Here is a 17,218-nt window from a genome sequence, read left to right as displayed (position 1 = left end):
TTTTTCTAGAAAATGCCTTATAATTCATGTTGCATTTTTTCCAACATAAAATTTTATCAATTTTTATCTAGATATCTTGTGTAGTGTGAAAAACTTCTCAAATCCTCTCTTTTTCAATATATCTTTCTTTCTCTCATTCAGTGCCTGGTTCCATCACCAATTTGACTGCAAGTAACATCACCACAATTTCCCTGCTTCTGAGCTGGACAGCACCATCTGGAAATGTAGGGAGCTACAGAGTTGAAGTTAGTGGACCGACTGCTCAGTCTCTGACAGTGAGCACATCATCAGTTCAGATCACTGGGCTGAGCCCTGGAAGCAATTACTCCCTGCAAGTTGTTGCTGTAGCTGCAGACAATGTTCATGTTGGGTCTCCAGCGTCCGTCACAACATTTACAGGTGAGGGTAACATCTTTGAAGTCAAAAATGGTAATACATATGCAACGCTCGGTCATGTCTGAAACATCCAAATAAGTCCAATGGCTCCATTTAAGTTATTTTACTGTTGTTAAACTTTAATGGAAAGGCCTAAGCGATGCTTTTAAGTAAATCACATATTATTTTTAAACTCATTTTCTCATTACAGTTTTGTGTATATTTAATTCATCATTAACCCATAATAGTTTTGGAAACATTTTGAGATTTTACTTAGATCACACATTGTCTGAGAGCACTGCCTTGCATTTATCATGTAGTGTATAAGTCAAACAACTTTATGATTTTTTTAAAAGGTATCTTATGAAATGTAAACAAAATGAAGAAGGAACCACCTTAATTATGTCCCCATTTCTCTTTTTCAGTGCCAAGTTCTGTCACCAATTTAACTACAAGAAGCATCACCACAAGTTCCCTGCTTCTGAGCTGGACAGCACCATCTGGAAATGTAGGGAGCTACAGAGTTGAAGTCAGTGGACCGACTGCTCAGTCTCTGACAGTGAGCACTTCATCAGTTGAGATCACTGGGCTGAGCCCTGGAAGCAATTACTCCCTGCAAGTTGTTGCCGTAGCTGCAGACAATGTGACTGTTGGGTCTCCAGTCTCCATCACAACATTTACAGGTGAGTGCTGGAAGTTCAACACGAGGAATTTAAAATTCACATCCAAATCTTAGTCCTTAGCTCACTTTCAAGAATATCAGTTTCTGGATTTTAGAAATTGAATGGTCATATTTTCATTGATAGAGATGCATAAGAAAATGATTTGATGAAAGGACATATTATGTTATATCGATCTTCACTCTTGTCATTTATGTTTCATTATATAAAATAAATTCACGTTGAATAACGCTTTCATTAAATATGCCAACTTTTGTGAAATCTGCCTTTTTCTAGAAAATGCCTTATAATTCATGTTGCATTTTTTCCAACATAAAATGTTATCAGTTTTTATCTAGATATCTTGTGTAGTGTGAAAAACGTCTCTAATCCTCTCTTTTTCAATGCATCTTTCTTTCTCTCATTCAGTGCCTGGTTCCATCACCAATTTGACTGCAAGTAACATCACCACAAGTTCCCTGCTTCTGAGCTGGACAGCACCATCTGGAAATGTAGGGAGCTACAGAGTTGAAGTCAGTGGACCGACTGCTCAGTCTCTGACAGTGAGCACGTCATCAGTTGAGATCACTGGGCTGAGCCCTGGAAGCAATTACTCCCTGCAAGTTGTTGCCGTACCTGCAGACAATGTTACTGTTGGGTCTCCAGCGTCCATCACAACATTTACAGGTGAGGGTAACATCTTTGAAGTCAAAAATGGTAATACACATGCAGTGCTGAATCATGTCTTAAACATTCAAATAAGTCCAATGGCTCCATTTCAGCTATTTTACTGTTGTTAAACTTTAATGGAAATGGCTAAGAGACGCTTTTAAGTAAATCACATATTATTTTTAAACTCATTTTCTCATTACAGTGTTGTGTATTTTTAATTAATCATTAACCTATATTAGCTTTGGAAACATTTTGAGATTTTACTTAGATCACACATTGTCTGAGAGCACTGTCTTGCATTTATCAATGTAGTCTCCAAGTCAAAGAACTTTATGAATTTTTAAAAAAGATATCTTATGAAATGTCAACAAAATGAAGAAGGAACCACCTTAATTATTTCCCCATTTCTCTTTTTCAGTGCCAGGTTCTGTCACCAATTTAACTACAAGTAACATCACCTCAAGTTCCCTGCTTCTGAGCTGGACAGCACCATCTGGAAATGTAGGGAGCTACAGAGTTGAAGTCAGTGGACCGACTGCTCAGTCTCTGACAGTGAGCACATCACCTGTTCAGATCACTGGGCTGAGCCCTGGAAGCAATTACTCCCTGCAAGTTGTTGCCGTAGCTGCAGACAATGTTCATGTTGGGGCTCCAGTGTCCATCACAACATTTACAGGTGAGTGCAGTATCTCTGAAATTACTAAGTTTACAGTAATTCAGGTCCAAAGCTCAATGATATTTTTTCAATCAAACAATTAAGTCACATTATGCAGTGCTTATAACACATTTGTTTATATCAAAGTGTTCCCACGAAGTTTTTCTCTGTGTCCCCCATGACCCCGATTTGTAAGTAAAGGATGGATAAATGGGAAGGAGATAATACTCTGGCTTGAACTTATTTTTTTAATTTTATATTTCCCATTTTTTCTCAGATTTAATTATGGTATATATATTTATATACTGTATATGATATTGTTACCATCACAAATGGATCCAAATAGTCTCATCTTCTATTTAGACTTTTCAAATTATGTTACTTAATTAATAAATATAACACGTTATTTATCATAATCAACCTTCTTGTTTTTAATGTTGTGTTAATAAAACTATTTGAACATAGAGTGCCTTGCAAAATTATTTAGATTCTTCCTGTGGTGTTTTGTGAAATTTCAAGATGATGCATACATATTTTTATATTTTAATATTGTGTTCATAACATAAATATTGAAACTGAAATCGTCTAATGCTGTGCCCGATCTCAAAAATTTAAAATTCTTGATTGCTTAAATATTCAGACCCATGAACTCAATATCTGTTAAAAGCCCTTTGGCAGCAATTACAGACGCAACTTGTTCTTGGTAAATCTGTATTGACTTTGCATACTATTGTGGTGCAGTTTTTGCCCATTCTTTTGATCATGCTTTGTCTTGTTGCTTGAGCAATTGTGAAACAACAGTTTTTAAGTCTTTCCACAGATTCTAAGATTAAAGTCAGTGACTGGGTCACTCTAATACTCTCACTTATTCTTATGCTACACTTACAGTAATTCCTGTCCTGTAGTTTGGATTAATATCCAAATGGATTAAGTTTTGTCCCAGTTTTAGGTCTGAAATAGGGTTTCCTGTAGGTTTTTGCTAGAACTAGGCTTCATCTATCTTTACACCACTATTGGAAAGCTTTTCACTCCCTCCTGAGAAGAAGCATTCCCTTCAAATGAACTCTGTAGCTGTTTCAAAATTGTTGTTGGCCTCCTAGTGGCATCTCTTACCAGTTTCCTCATTGCCCAGGTGCTCAGTTTGGAGCTGAAAAGCTGCAACTTCCATTTCTTGATGGTTAGACAGACTGCTCATATTCATAGACTTTTATATTCTTTCTACCATTCTCCTCCTCCATGCTTGTCAATGACTGTATCTGTGAGTCAGAAAGCTCCTTTCATGGTTGAGTCTTAACTTGAAGTTCTGCTCCTGTGTGGGTTAATATTAGTTTGCATGTGAACCATCGTTACTTGATTTTGAAGTACAGAATAATACAATAAACAATAAAATCGTGGCAACGACGCAATTGTGGTAGATTAAGTAAAAGAATGCAAGAAAGGAGGCTAATTAAACAAGCCTCCCTTCTAGACACACTTTATACACTAGCCAACCAATCTCAACAAATGAATGTGACTAAGTAGTATTTAAAGCCTTTTTGTTCTCCTAACATCTACCAACTGGGGCAAAGGCAGTGGCAATTTATCTTCACAGTATGCTAAGATTATAATTGGCAAAAGAGGTCTAGTTAGACAAGGGTTCATGACAGTGAGGATTAATGATGCTCTAAGCAAACCTCAGAGCGGTTTGTCTTCACACACATACAGTATGCTATTGTATTTTATTTTTATTCACATCTTAAAAACCGTTTGGATTATTAAACCTTTCAATTTGTTTTACCCCTGATTTTTTTCATGTTTACAGGATTTCCAGTGACAGCAAGACTTCAGCTGTTAGTCCAGAGTTCTATCAAAATTACTGATAGCGTACAAGAAGTCTTCCTACAGGAGGTAGGTTCACAGTATTCAGATGTCCTCTTTGTTTCTCACTTTGTTGTTGTACAGTCCTGCTTAAGAAGAACATAAGGAAGCTTACAAACAAAAAGAGCACATTCAGCACATCTGGATCATTTTGTTTTTAAGAGACGATTGATCTCATGATCTTCTCGAGCAATTTTCTGAAAGACGTGTTCCAACAGAAAGGCTGGGCAGTTTATCATCCACACTCCCACAACCCTTTGTGAAAAGAGGTGCCCTATTTTTAAACACTTTTTTGTAGTTTCCAAATCTGCATTCTTATTCTGACCATTTTAATACTTCTACAAAAAAGCATTAGGTTTGTTTACCATTATTTTGATCATGTTGTCAGATCTGTCACAAGCAGAGCATAAGCAAATTAAAGCTAGGTAATAAATTTGCCCGCAAAATAGGATAGGAATATTGAGTGGAGTCATGTGTCTTTTCTGTGAGAAATATGGTGGATGAGAAAGATTAGGCAGTACTTTAAAAAGAGAAGTAATGATAAAATTTACAATACCTCAAAATACACAAAAAACGTCAAATAGAAGGTCCAGAGATAAAAAGATCAATCAAATCTTTATATACTTACTACATATGGGAATTTAAAATTGCCTACAAATATGAAAAATTCTACTTCTTTTCCTAAAATCCTTTTAGTGTCAAATGTGAAACAACATCAAAACATCTTGTCCCTATTTGTCTCAAAGAATGGGTTCCCTAACACTTTTCTCAAGAGATTGCAGTATGTCCAGAACTCAGCAGCTAGACTAGACCTTGGCAGTATATCACTCCTAAACGTAACTCTACATTGGTTGCCAGTAAACTCACATATTCAATTTAAGATCTTGTTACTGACTTTCAAGGCTCTAAATAATTTTGCTCTATCATAAATCCCTGAACTCCACCATATTTATACTCCCTCCCATAGTCTTCGTTCAGTTGAGGCTGGTCCTTTGCTCACTTTACCAGGACTAAATCACAGACGTTTGGCGACAGTGCCTTCTCTGTCAATGCTTCAGTGTTATGGAATGACTCAGATTCTTTTAATTCAAATGATTTGACTCTTTTCAATTTCAAACTCTTAAGTTAACTTTATACCAGGCCCTGTGTCTGATTGCCCCAACTCCATGTATAAACCTGTGTTCTCCTGTTAATTTTTTCTTTTACTTTTTATTGTACTTTTTTTCTTTATCACTATTTACAGCTTCCTTGGGTTTAGAAAGGTGCTTTATGAATTAAAAGCAACTTTTAAGGTCATAATTATCCTGAACTAGCTTCTATTATTACTTCATTTTAAAATGCTTCTTTCACACATTTCTAGCTTTTAATGTCATTGCCTGGACTGGATTATTTTTATTTAGCTTTTAACAAAAAAAGGTAATAGCTAGGTTATTCACATTTTATATTATAAAAATGTTATGTTAATAATGAATAGAATGAATAGAATGTTATATAAAAATGACAGTTATGTCACAAAACAAACAATTGTTTCCACATAAAAACAGAATATTTCCATTTCCAATAAGCACACCTTTTAAGTTGAATACATTGATTTAAATTAAAACAACTTCATGAAAATCCACTAACATATGTCATTTAAATTTTTTGCAGTTTAACACGATCATTCAGAAATACGTGGAGGGTATGAAGTTTAGCATAACTGTCAAAGGAATAAGAAGAAAGAATAATTAAGATCACAACGTAAAACATTCTAAAGGAGGAAATGCAAGGTATTTCAGCCAATTATAATGTGCATAAAGTAATATGGTAAGCTAAAGCATATAATATTTATCTCTTTATCTCTTATCTCTTAAAAATCTGGTTTCAGAATTTTTATGTTGCTGCTGATGGACGGAATAATTAAATATTTTTATTTAAAATTTTCATGCATAATGGACAACTTAGTATAGTTCAATATAGTCTGTCTGTCTGGTTTTGATTTTCTGGTGTAGTATTTCATGTTCCTGCACAAACCCTTATCATTATTGATAATGCACACCTGGCCCATACAGTATACTGTATGTCACATATTGTGTTTGTTCGAAACAATGTCACTCTTGCATTTTTCTAATTCAACATTATAATTCTAGATGAAAACAGCTATTCAAAGATAGGAGGAGGTACCTGTCAAGTTGGCTTTCTGCATAAGTATTGTTTGTTCTCATTGTCACAGTCATTCTTCTCCACACAACCTATAATTCTGCTTTTTTTCTGTCCTGTTTCTGAAACACAGATTGTTCAGAACAGCTTGCAAAGTGTGCTTGAACATCACAGCCAACTTATTTTTTCTAATGTGAATATTTGTTTTAGTTGTGAAATCCTCATAACATGTAAATAAAGGTTAAATATCTATTTTAAAATGGATTTATGCATTTATGTTTTAACTGCATGGATTGTTAGGTTTAGGTATGTATTTAGGTTGTATTTTTCCTTGATTTGTCATCTATTCCCACACTAGTGATGTAAATTAGCCTTTAGATAAGATATGTTTAGGATCACGGCATATTATTTCACTTAGAGTTAATTCTTAATTTCCAATAATCTTTTTGTTCCCTTTACCAAGCAGCTAGATGCCTCTGTTGAATTGCAGAGGAATGTGGTATTAGGCTTCTCTGATAAGAGACACTATGAAGCTGTTTCCAATCTGAACCGTCTAATGATATACAGTATAAGACAGATGGGCTCCATTGAGTCTGTAGTTTCCTGCCAAGACCATGGGTCCAAGGTCACTGTTCATCACCCAATGGAAGATCCAATACTGGGGGATCTGCAGAGTAGGTGCCAGGACTATACTCGATAGCATCTCAACAACTTACCAACTGTGATATCACACCTTAAAAACTGGCACCCAATTCATTCTACGTTGCTTAACTCACTGGCTCCTCATCTCTCTCCAACTAAACTGGCAAGACAATGAGTAAAGTACAGAATTCTGCCCCAAATATTCTTCCTGAAACAGAAGAAATCTTGTGTCTGTGAACCCACTGTTATTTTCTCCTGATCAAAGAAATAAGACATTTGAACTCTTTTATGTCAACATCCTGAATGTCCGAGCATATTCAGCACCAATCAATAGCAGGGACGCACTGAGTTCTCAGTTCCTCAAAACCTGTCTACCTTGCAGCTAGACCCAAGAAGGCTGCTGTGTACAGACTATTATTTCTCATTATATGAGACTGATAAAACCTGGCAGGTTGGCCATATCATATGTTATAGTTGATGTGTTTTAACTCTGAAGTTATTAACTCTTTGTAATCTGTGGGTGAACAATCAGACGGCTGTATCACAGCAGGTTGTGTCACAGATGTATTATATTACGTTAGCTGTTCTTATGCATGTATCTGGTTTAAAGCAATAAATTGTTTTTTTTATATTTAAAATCTGTTTGTGAGACTGTAAATTATTGTGTTTGATTCCTAAAAGTCTTCAAGTACTCCTGCAATTTGCTGTTACAACTTCTGATTGCTACAGTAAATTAAAACCCTCACATTAATACACGTTTTTGCAATGCATCTAATGCCACGCTCTGTATTTGTACTATATCAATGTCAGACCTGTCCAAACTAATAAATAAACCAACGCAACAAATAACATTCTGTATTGTCCTTGGTCTAAATCTGCTTTCCCTGCCTGTCATAGCCTCTTTTCTTCAGATGTGTGATATAAATATTCAAACTCTACTGAACAAGGAAGAACACAAATTAAATACCTTTATTCCACCATTAAAGTAGTATTTTAGAAAATGTGTCATTATCCACATGCTGAATCCCCAAGCTACTGTTAATTACTCATAGTATTGAAGAACAACATTTGGTTTCTATTTCTACAGAGCTCTTGACCAACAAAAGACGAATCAGTTACAGACATCTCTGGTATAAAGGACCAGATTGCAAGTCTTCAAAAATAGAGAAATTTAAAGGGGAGATATTCAAACATAAACTTTACCTAATTTAAACCTTGGAACATTTTAGTTTATTGTACAGTATTATCCATTTCATGCCCACAAAACTCCATAATCTCCATATCTCCGTAATTCCACACAGCCAATCTCAGTGCAGAATATTGCCACCTAGTGACGGATTAGAGACAGCCCTGCTGGTGCATCAACACAGAATTCTTGCTGCATCCCTGGGAATAATATGCATCACTGACATCAGTGCTGGCAAGTATATATGTTTACATGGATCAGAAAGCTACACCTTTTTTACTTTTTCTGAGATTGAGTGTGACATTTCAGAATTGTTTTGAAGCATACATATACTGTACAATGACCGAATCCATTCTTGACTGCAGGTATGACATTTTGGGGTTTTTTTGCTGCAGATTCTCTCTTTAAGTTATAGAGTGGCATAAGTAACCCGATGATGGAATGCAAGTATTGTGTGAATAGGACCCAGAATATAAATAAACGCTCACTTCCAGAAAGGCATGTTTGAACAAATACTGCCCAGTAGGTCTGTATAAACATGTATGAAATTATGTTTGACATACTGTACAGTAAACTGGTTACCAATTTAAAAATATAAATTTTTAAAAAGTATAAATGTATGCAGTGAAATACAAAACTGACAAAAGGTTATCTTAGACCAAAAAGGTGTTTATTATGGAGCTGTAGCTCTCTGTACATGTGGAATCACCCAGCTGGTGCCATCAGATTTCAATATACAGCAGATAGCTACATATCAGTACTGCCTAATATACAAAGTAGGCAAATATGAATGATTATCACATGTTCAATGCAAATTATTCATTTCAAATTCTTTGGGACAAAATAGTTGACTCATCATATATCTCTTAATCTTGGATCATTCTTTCATCTTGTCTATGTCCAGAGATGAAGACTGTTCCTAAAGTGTATTATTGTTATTAATAAATGTATTTATTTCTAACTACATGTTAGAAAGAATTTAAGCATGTTAATAATAGCACAATCATCTGTAGAGGCAAAGTGCTGATTTCACATACATTTAAATTGGCATATGATCTCATCTCCCCAGAATGTTAAAAGAAATCCTCAGTTCCTGAAATGCAAGTTTAAAAAATATTGTTCTCTAGGTCTGTATAAACGTCTTGCAATTGAAATCACGATTGAAATATAACGGTTATTGAAAAACAAAAGACCATCACTGACATAGCAGTGTTGTGGGAAATTCTTCATTAGAGGAGGAGGACACAGTCTTGTGCCAATTCAGTTTTATTTAGCTCAATAAGGACAGCAATACATGCTGGGTCTGCCTCTCAGAACAGACAGCCTGAAAGGGTTTCCAGTATTTCTTATTATTAGGTTTTGTTTCACAGTTTTATGGTTTGTCATGGCTATTTGTCCTGTCCTTTGATATGGGCAGCAGCATGCGTTGATCTGCTTTGTCCTGTTCAAAGTCCTGTCCTTTGATATGCATCAGACATTGATCTGCTATATCCTGTTTATGGTATGTTTGTGGGTGCTGGTCCTGTTTGTTGTTATGTATTGTAATTTGCTGGAGGTGCTACAGTATAGCAAGTCAGCTTTGTTTTATCTTAGTATAACTTTGGGTGAAGGCTAAATGAACAGATCCCAGCAATATCTTCCACAATGTGGTTAAGTAGAAATACTGCAATGCTGGGTATATGCAATATTTACATGTACCACTTCATCAGGCGAGGCTGGTAACTCCCCATTCTGGTTACACCCACTAACCTGGAGGTGTCAGTGAAACACACACCCTTCAGCCAGTTCAGATACATTCTTAGACCAAGGTTTCCAAGGTGATGATGTCTTCCAGAAGGGATGCTGTTACATTTTTTTATTTCATTTTATTTGTTTTTGAGCTTGGTTTGTTTTCTGGACAAAAAATAGGTAAGGTGTGATAGTAAGATTTTTATAACTGAAAGGGATGACACCTGTTAGTACAGATAATGACGCATAAAATGCATATTGTTATGACAGGTTGGATATGTGTGAAACTGTCAGAAACAACTGCTCATTATTACTGATTTTTGCCTGTTCATTCTCAGCTCAAATGAATTATCCAAATGCTGAGGAATAAAATAAGATTGAAATATATACAATATATACTGTATCAAGTCCTAATTTTGTGTTCTGTATTATGTTGAAGACATTTGATAATAACAATATATAACACATTCAGGTAATGATTTGTAGAAATTCTTTTTTAAAGCTGTTTTAAAATATTTAAGTTGAAAAATGGTAGTTTAGTAAATGTATCTTTTTTAAACTTTTTTATTTAACGATGAAGGGATTTACACATACAACATATACAAAGTAAAATAATTTACTGCTTCCATCTTTGATTTTTCAGTTCTATTATGTTTAAATATAATTAACTACATACATTATGCCAGCATGAATGGGAGGTTACTGTACATTTAAAAATATGATCAGCAAAAAAACAACAAATAACCAACAATCTAGACAAAACACTGCTTCATCCTCTTTCACAGACAAAATCAAGTCTCAGTGCCACAAACCAAGGCCAGTATTTGCTAAACCGTTTCACTTGTAACCTAAGAGAAAAGGTGATCTTTTCCATTATATAAATCGCCTTCACAACATTGATCCACTGCTCTGCTGTTGAGGTTTTTCAGTAAACCATTTTCTCCTTTTCTTACTAGCAGCTAAAAGAATTACTAGTATATATCTATCCTTTAGTTTCATGTAGTCAAAAGTAAATGTACCCAAATACATAACAGAGAGTTCAAATACTATTTCTAGGTTTGCTACATTACTTAGCACAAAAGGTATGAATTTCCAATATTTTTATATTGACCAGAATATGTGCGAATGAGCTGCTATTGTTCTCCACAGAACCTCCAGCATTGTGAACTAATTCCTTTTTGTTTTACTTGAATTTTAGGACTGATAAAAAAACAAGTCAAATTATTCTAACAGAAATGTCTCCAAACTTGTGAACTGGTGGAGCTTTCTTGAAATCTGCATATGTTGTTCCAGTGTTCTGCAGAAATTGTTTTATTGTTTTGTTTTTCCATATTTATTTTTAGATATTCTGTTGAATCTCTTTTCATCTTCAATGTTATTATTCAGTTTTGATATTATTTTCTTCTGGTTGCTTTGCTGGTATAAAGCTATACAATTGTCAGGCAATTTATTACCTTCCTCTGTATTTGGTTGTTTTACCCAGCTATTTACAGTACATAGTGCCTAATTTGGAGGTATCTGTAGAAGTCTTTTTTTCCATGTTATATTGTTGTGATAAATCTTCAAAGTTTTTCAGGTGTTTCTGTTTCATTATGGTACATATTGTATGGTAGTGATCCCTCTTATAGTCCAGAGTTTCAATCGTGTATCAGTTCAATCATATTATTTTGGTTTCAACATTTTATAATACACGCAGGAGTACCATCTGTGGGGGAATTGAAGTCTGAACACATATGAAAGAAAAAGGCAACAAGAAAAGTTCGTTCGAACAGAGTTGAAGGCAGACGGTAGAATGCACAGTAGGTGGTGTATGCTGTCCGGGCAGAAGAGTAGGTTGCATGGGTAGATGGAGATAAAGCTGCAGACATGTAGTAACAAGCTCATTAAAGCTGGGAGGAGAGAGTTGATTCTAGACGAACAAAAGATTGTGGAACTCTGGAACTTGAAGAGGTCACTTTAATGAACGGAAAGATCAGCAATATGCATGTAATAGTCCAATTCCTGGTGCCTGAGAGGATAGACAGGACAGATGATATCTCTGAAAATAGAGAAAGCCAATTAAATTGACGTCTTTACCTTTGAGATTCTGGTGGTCCAAATGAGGAGCGAGAGTATGACGATGACTTGTAGCTGAAGCCTGAGAGCATGAGGCAGTACAGTAGCTGTGCTGAAGGTGAAATCTGACACAGGGGCTGATAGAGGGAGACTGGAGACTGAAGCAGGAGAGGAAGTTTAATGGAAGGAGCTTTCAAGCTTAAGCAGACGGGAATGAATGTCAGTTACAGAACGAGAAAGGGGTTTGAGGATTTGAGAAACCTGCTGAGACATTTGATGAAAATGCTAACAACTAGACAGTTTGGTATATTCAGGACCCCAGGATTCCCCCCATGCAGCCCCATCCTGTTTTTGTCCCATAGTATTCTGCCCTTGCACTTTAGTTTTTCTTTTCTGTCCTCTTACCTACTGCCCTTCCAGCTTCCCTTTGGGGCGGCTTTCTCTTCTTGAACAGAGCTCTTATCTTCCTCACTCTTTTCTCCTGGGCTTTCTGGGTAACTTTTCTTTCTTTTTTCAGTCTCCTTCCTGCCTCTCAAGGAGCCTTCTGTGTGCTCTGTATGGAGAGCCTTTCTCTGTTAGCCTGGTCTGGAGGATTCCGACTGGGACTGCACCTTGCAGCTGTGCTGACCCAGGCCTCTGAGAGCTGCAAGGGAATTTAGGACACATGCTTTGCCTGCTATCCACCGCAGATGTCTCCCCCACTTGGTCCAGAGGATGCCTGGATATCCGATTCTGTTTGAACCCTGGTGCCTGTCAGAGAGTGGAACCTGGGAGACCAAGCTGACAGCCCATAAGGGCATGCACCTTGAATCACCAGTTCCTGGGCACTCTGGCTGGACCACTGTGTGGGGGTTGCCAGCCTCATTGACTTTGGTGTTAAGCATCCGGGGCATGGCACAGCTGTGCTCTGAGGGGACTGCTTTGTCCTTTTCCTGACCAGTGTATCAGCCAGTGAGCTTACTGGCCTGCACCCCTGGCTACTTGGAGGGCTTCCAGATCTGTGTGGCCCTCTTTCGTTCTAGGAGCTCAGTGGCTGGTTCTGTCCCATTGCCAGGGGTCCCAGATTCAAGTTGGCAGGCTGGGATGAGCAGTCTAACTTGGGGCTGGCACTTTGCCATGCCAGCCTCTCTCTGTGCTGCAGAGAGCTGGCATCTCAAAGACCGTTGAGCTTCACTTGGTTTCTTTTCTTGCTGTCGAGCTGGAGCCTCCCTTGCTCCGCGGGCGAGTTCTGTTTTACTTTTTTCCATTTTCTGTTCCATTACTGTCTGGGATGAGCTGATTAAGCCCCGCCGGCCAGTAATCAAGTTTTGTATTCTCACTTTTCCGTTTCCAGTTCCCCTTCACTTTCCCTCTGTCCTAGAGTAATCGAGGCCTCAATAAGTCACGTCTCCTATATATTGAATATTGAAACATGAGACTTGCTGATGGGTTCAACCAATAATGATGCTCACATTGAGCTCTATGACCCACAAGTAACACACCTGAGCCTGGATCTTATCACTAGCTCACTGTGACTCGGATACCCCAAGTGACAGCTCACAATTGGCAGAAAGTCATCTCAGGAATCATTGCGATTAGCCACCCAGCACTCGCTCAGCTCTCAATGGAACAGCAGCTCCTGTGACTGGCTGGTTGCCTGCAGCCATGCAGTCAGATCATTGCACTGATCTGCCAGTTGTCTCTGATGGGTGGCTTGTTTGTCCTATGTTCATTCCCTCTGGACAGATGTTGTAAAGGACACATGAAGAAATAATTTCCAATCCCAGATTGATTATAAAAAGTAAACCATAAAACAAAAATTAAAAATTTCATTCAGATTAAGAGTATCAGTGGAGCGCACCTGCAAAACAACATTTCACTGTCTTGAAAAGGAACTAGAAGAAAGCTTTGCCTGTCTTAATGGCTTCCTCAAAAGGTTTTTTTTCAGGAGGTCCCGATGAAATTAAATTCAATTCAGGTTGAACCAGTGTATTTCATTTGTTGTGTGAAATAAATACAGTACAGTATTTGTTCCAGCAAACAAAAGGAAGCCTTCATATAATTCCATTCATCCATTGCTAATACTTTCCAGACTGTTACGTCCCACGTCCCAGTCCCAGTCCTAGGAACTGAGACTCTAGTTCCCTTTTCCTTGTGTGTTATTGTGTCCTGTATTTGACACACTTATTCCCATTAAAATAAATCCCTTTTGCACCAAACTTGTTGTCCCGCTTCCTAAATCCCTCACCAGAAACCCACCTGCATCCAAAACCGTCCTAAATGTTACACCCTTTTACCCCTAGACACTTGGGGTCGTAACACAGACATTTATTATTTTCTGCATGGTGATATGTTTTTTTAATTAATAATTGTTCATTTGTGTGGTACAATACTCCCACATTGTTCGAGCTTCTGCCTCATTAATATAATTAGGCACAAGCATTGCTTGTAGTTTATTCTTAGTTTTATTCTTATTGTTTCTTATCGTTTATTCTTGTAGTTTATTATTTTCCTTTCAGCATGGAATAAACCTTTACCTCTTCCTTTGGAATAAAACTAGTGCTCCCCCCTTGCACAGTCTTACCAGCTTATTCATTTCACTGGATATGTCTAAAAGGTCAAGATGTTTGGCAGCCAAACAAGATTTTTTGTTAGTAAGCAAAGCAATTTCTTCCATCTTCCTTGGCATGAGATCTATGGAAAGGTTTTGAACATGGGAAAGCCTTGGAATAATCATCTCACACTGTAACCATGATTTGGGAATCAAGCTCTTTGTCCACTACTCCCAGACTGTGACAAAACCTCTGGAGATTGTTGATTTGGAATGATTACAGTTAGTGAATGTTACCAATGTATTCAAGACAGTTCAAAGACCTGGTTCAGTTTCCTTAGGAGCACATACAACAGTGCAAAAGGCAGAGTGTTATAATAATAATAATAATAATAATAATAATAATAATAAACTTTATTTTATATAGCACCTTTAAAGGTGGCTTCTCAAAGTGCTTTACAGAATGTCAACAACAATAAATAAAAAGATACATAAGATAAAACAATTACAATATACAGAGGAGACTGGGGATGGTGGTACTAAGAAAAGCAGAGGGGTAAAGAACGGAACCAGTTAAGTAAAGGCTTTTCTAAAGAAGAAAGTTTTGAGTCTGGATTTTAATGAGTTTAGAGAAGGTGATTCTCTGATATCCTTGGGCAGAGAGTTCCAGAGCTTGGGGGCATAACAGGAGAAGGCTCTGTCACCCATAGAATGTAGACGGGCTTGGGGGACAGTAAAGAGACCAGAATTTGAAGAGCGAAGGTTGCAAGGTGGGGAGTAGGGCGATAATAGTTCAGACAGGTATAGAGGTACCAAGCCATGCAGAGCCTTATAGGTGAGCATGAGGATTTTAAAGCCCACATGGAATTTGACAGGAAGCCAGTGCAAGGACTCCAGGATAGGAGTAATGTGATCACTTGCACTAGACCTGGTTAGGATTCTGGCTGCTAAATTTTGGACATACTGCAGTTTGTTCAAAGTAGATTTAGATACCCCAGCGAGTAGAGTATTACAGTAGTCAATTCCAGAGAACACAAATGTGTTGATCAGCTTTTCAGCCAGTTAGTTATAGCATAGGGCATAGTCGAGCGATATTTCTGAGGTGAAAAAAATATGTTTTGACATTATGCTGCACATGTGGGTAGAATGTTAATCCAGAATCGAATATCACTCCAAGGTTTTTCAATTTAGATTGAAGCTCAAGTACAGAACCATCCACAGATAGGGTTACAGGATTGGCTTTACGAAGTTTATGGGGGGTGCCAATAAGCATGACTTCAGTCTTGTCACAGTTAGGAAGAAGGAAATTTTGAATCATCCAAGTTTTTATGTAAGAGATGCAATTAGATAGAATCTGGAAGCCAGATTGGAGGGGTTCAAAAAGGTTATTTGTCATGATGTGGTTATGTAACTGAAATGTTAATGTTGCTATTGAAGTGTTGCTCAAATAGTGTGAAGGACCACATTAGTGCAGACCCTGATTCAACTGGTCCAGTTGTTTTCTGCTGAAATCATATAATAGTTTGTAAATGTCACCTGACTTTGCTGCTTTGCATAATTTTTATTTCCTTCCTTGTTCCTGTGTTTCCTCATTCCCCACATACCAAACATTGAGAAGCCAAAGGGTTTTTTTTTTCAAAATTTCTGTCTAGCAAACTCATTGCTATCCCACCAATCATGCATTAAGAAACTGTGAACTCAGTGATTTAGAATAAGTTGGTGAAAATGGAAAATAAATGCAATCATATACAGTTTACAACAAGAACTTCAACATCACTGTATCAGTGCCAGTGTAACACAAAATATTACTTTTCAAAAAGTAAAATGAAGTATTTTTCAAGAGTAAATTCTATTAAATACAAGGACATTTTATCAATCCCTTTTTCTGAATTCTGTTATTACATTATGCAATGTTTATTACTTGTAATTAATTCAGATGACTCCTGTACTGTTTGCATCTACATCTTTTGTTCTAGAATGTCTCATCTGCTTTACAAGTTACTCATGTAATTGTTACAAACCCATGTTTTTTAGGGCGTTGTGCTGGGCATTTCTGTTGTCCAGGCAGGAACGTTTCATGCTATGTTGAAGACTGCTACTGTGACCAAGCATGCACTATACCTTTAGACTGTTGTGATGATTATTTTGCTGTATGCGAACAAGGTAACTTCATTATTATTACATTATTCTAATATCATATTTACCACTATTATTGCACACAGAGGAAACTCAACTAATTGTGTGACTCATTAATTTAATTTTGCCATTTAAATTAATTTTTTTTTTCATTGATTAATCATTGATTATTTAAAATCAATTAATAACCAAAACTATCACCTCAACAGTACATATGTGAAATTATGCTATGCATTCCTAAAGAATCTGATTGTATGGCAATTGTTTTTCTGTAAACTTGCTGTTTGAAAATATATATAATCACGTTTCCAAATAAGCATATCTTTTTCTCATAGCAACCTCAACTACGACAGAAGGATCAAGTACTTCTCTTCCCAGAACCCAAACTACTATAATTTCTACAACCACAACACAAACATCACCCCCTTCAACTACAACAATACCAGAATGTAGAACAACAACTCCATCTTTTCCTACAACCACAACAACTACATCTCCTCCTACAACAAAAGCTACACCTCCCTCCATTACTACACCTCCCTCTTCAAACACAACTATACCTCCCTCCACAACCTCATCTTCCC

The 17,218-nt window shown here is 36.9% G+C and overlaps 1 long non-coding RNA gene across 1 annotated transcript; it reads left to right on the top strand.

The window, feature by feature from the left end:
* Positions 1-2,124: 2,124 nt before the first annotated feature.
* Positions 2,125-7,845, top strand: LOC148836891 (uncharacterized). Its single transcript, XR_016091018.1, has 3 exons — positions 2,125-2,382; positions 4,163-4,248; positions 5,869-7,845. It is a non-coding gene; the product is annotated as an uncharacterized LOC148836891 (long non-coding RNA).
* The last annotated feature ends 9,373 nt before the right edge of the window (positions 7,846-17,218 follow it).

This window comes from Atractosteus spatula, chromosome 4 (genome assembly GCF_055471065.1).
Source record: "Atractosteus spatula isolate fAtrSpa1 chromosome 4, fAtrSpa1.hap1, whole genome shotgun sequence".
In the NCBI taxonomy this organism is placed as follows: Eukaryota; Metazoa; Chordata; class Actinopteri; order Semionotiformes; family Lepisosteidae; genus Atractosteus; species Atractosteus spatula.
The sequence above is the reverse complement of the archived record's forward strand: the minus strand, read 5'-3'. Positions and strand labels throughout refer to the sequence as shown.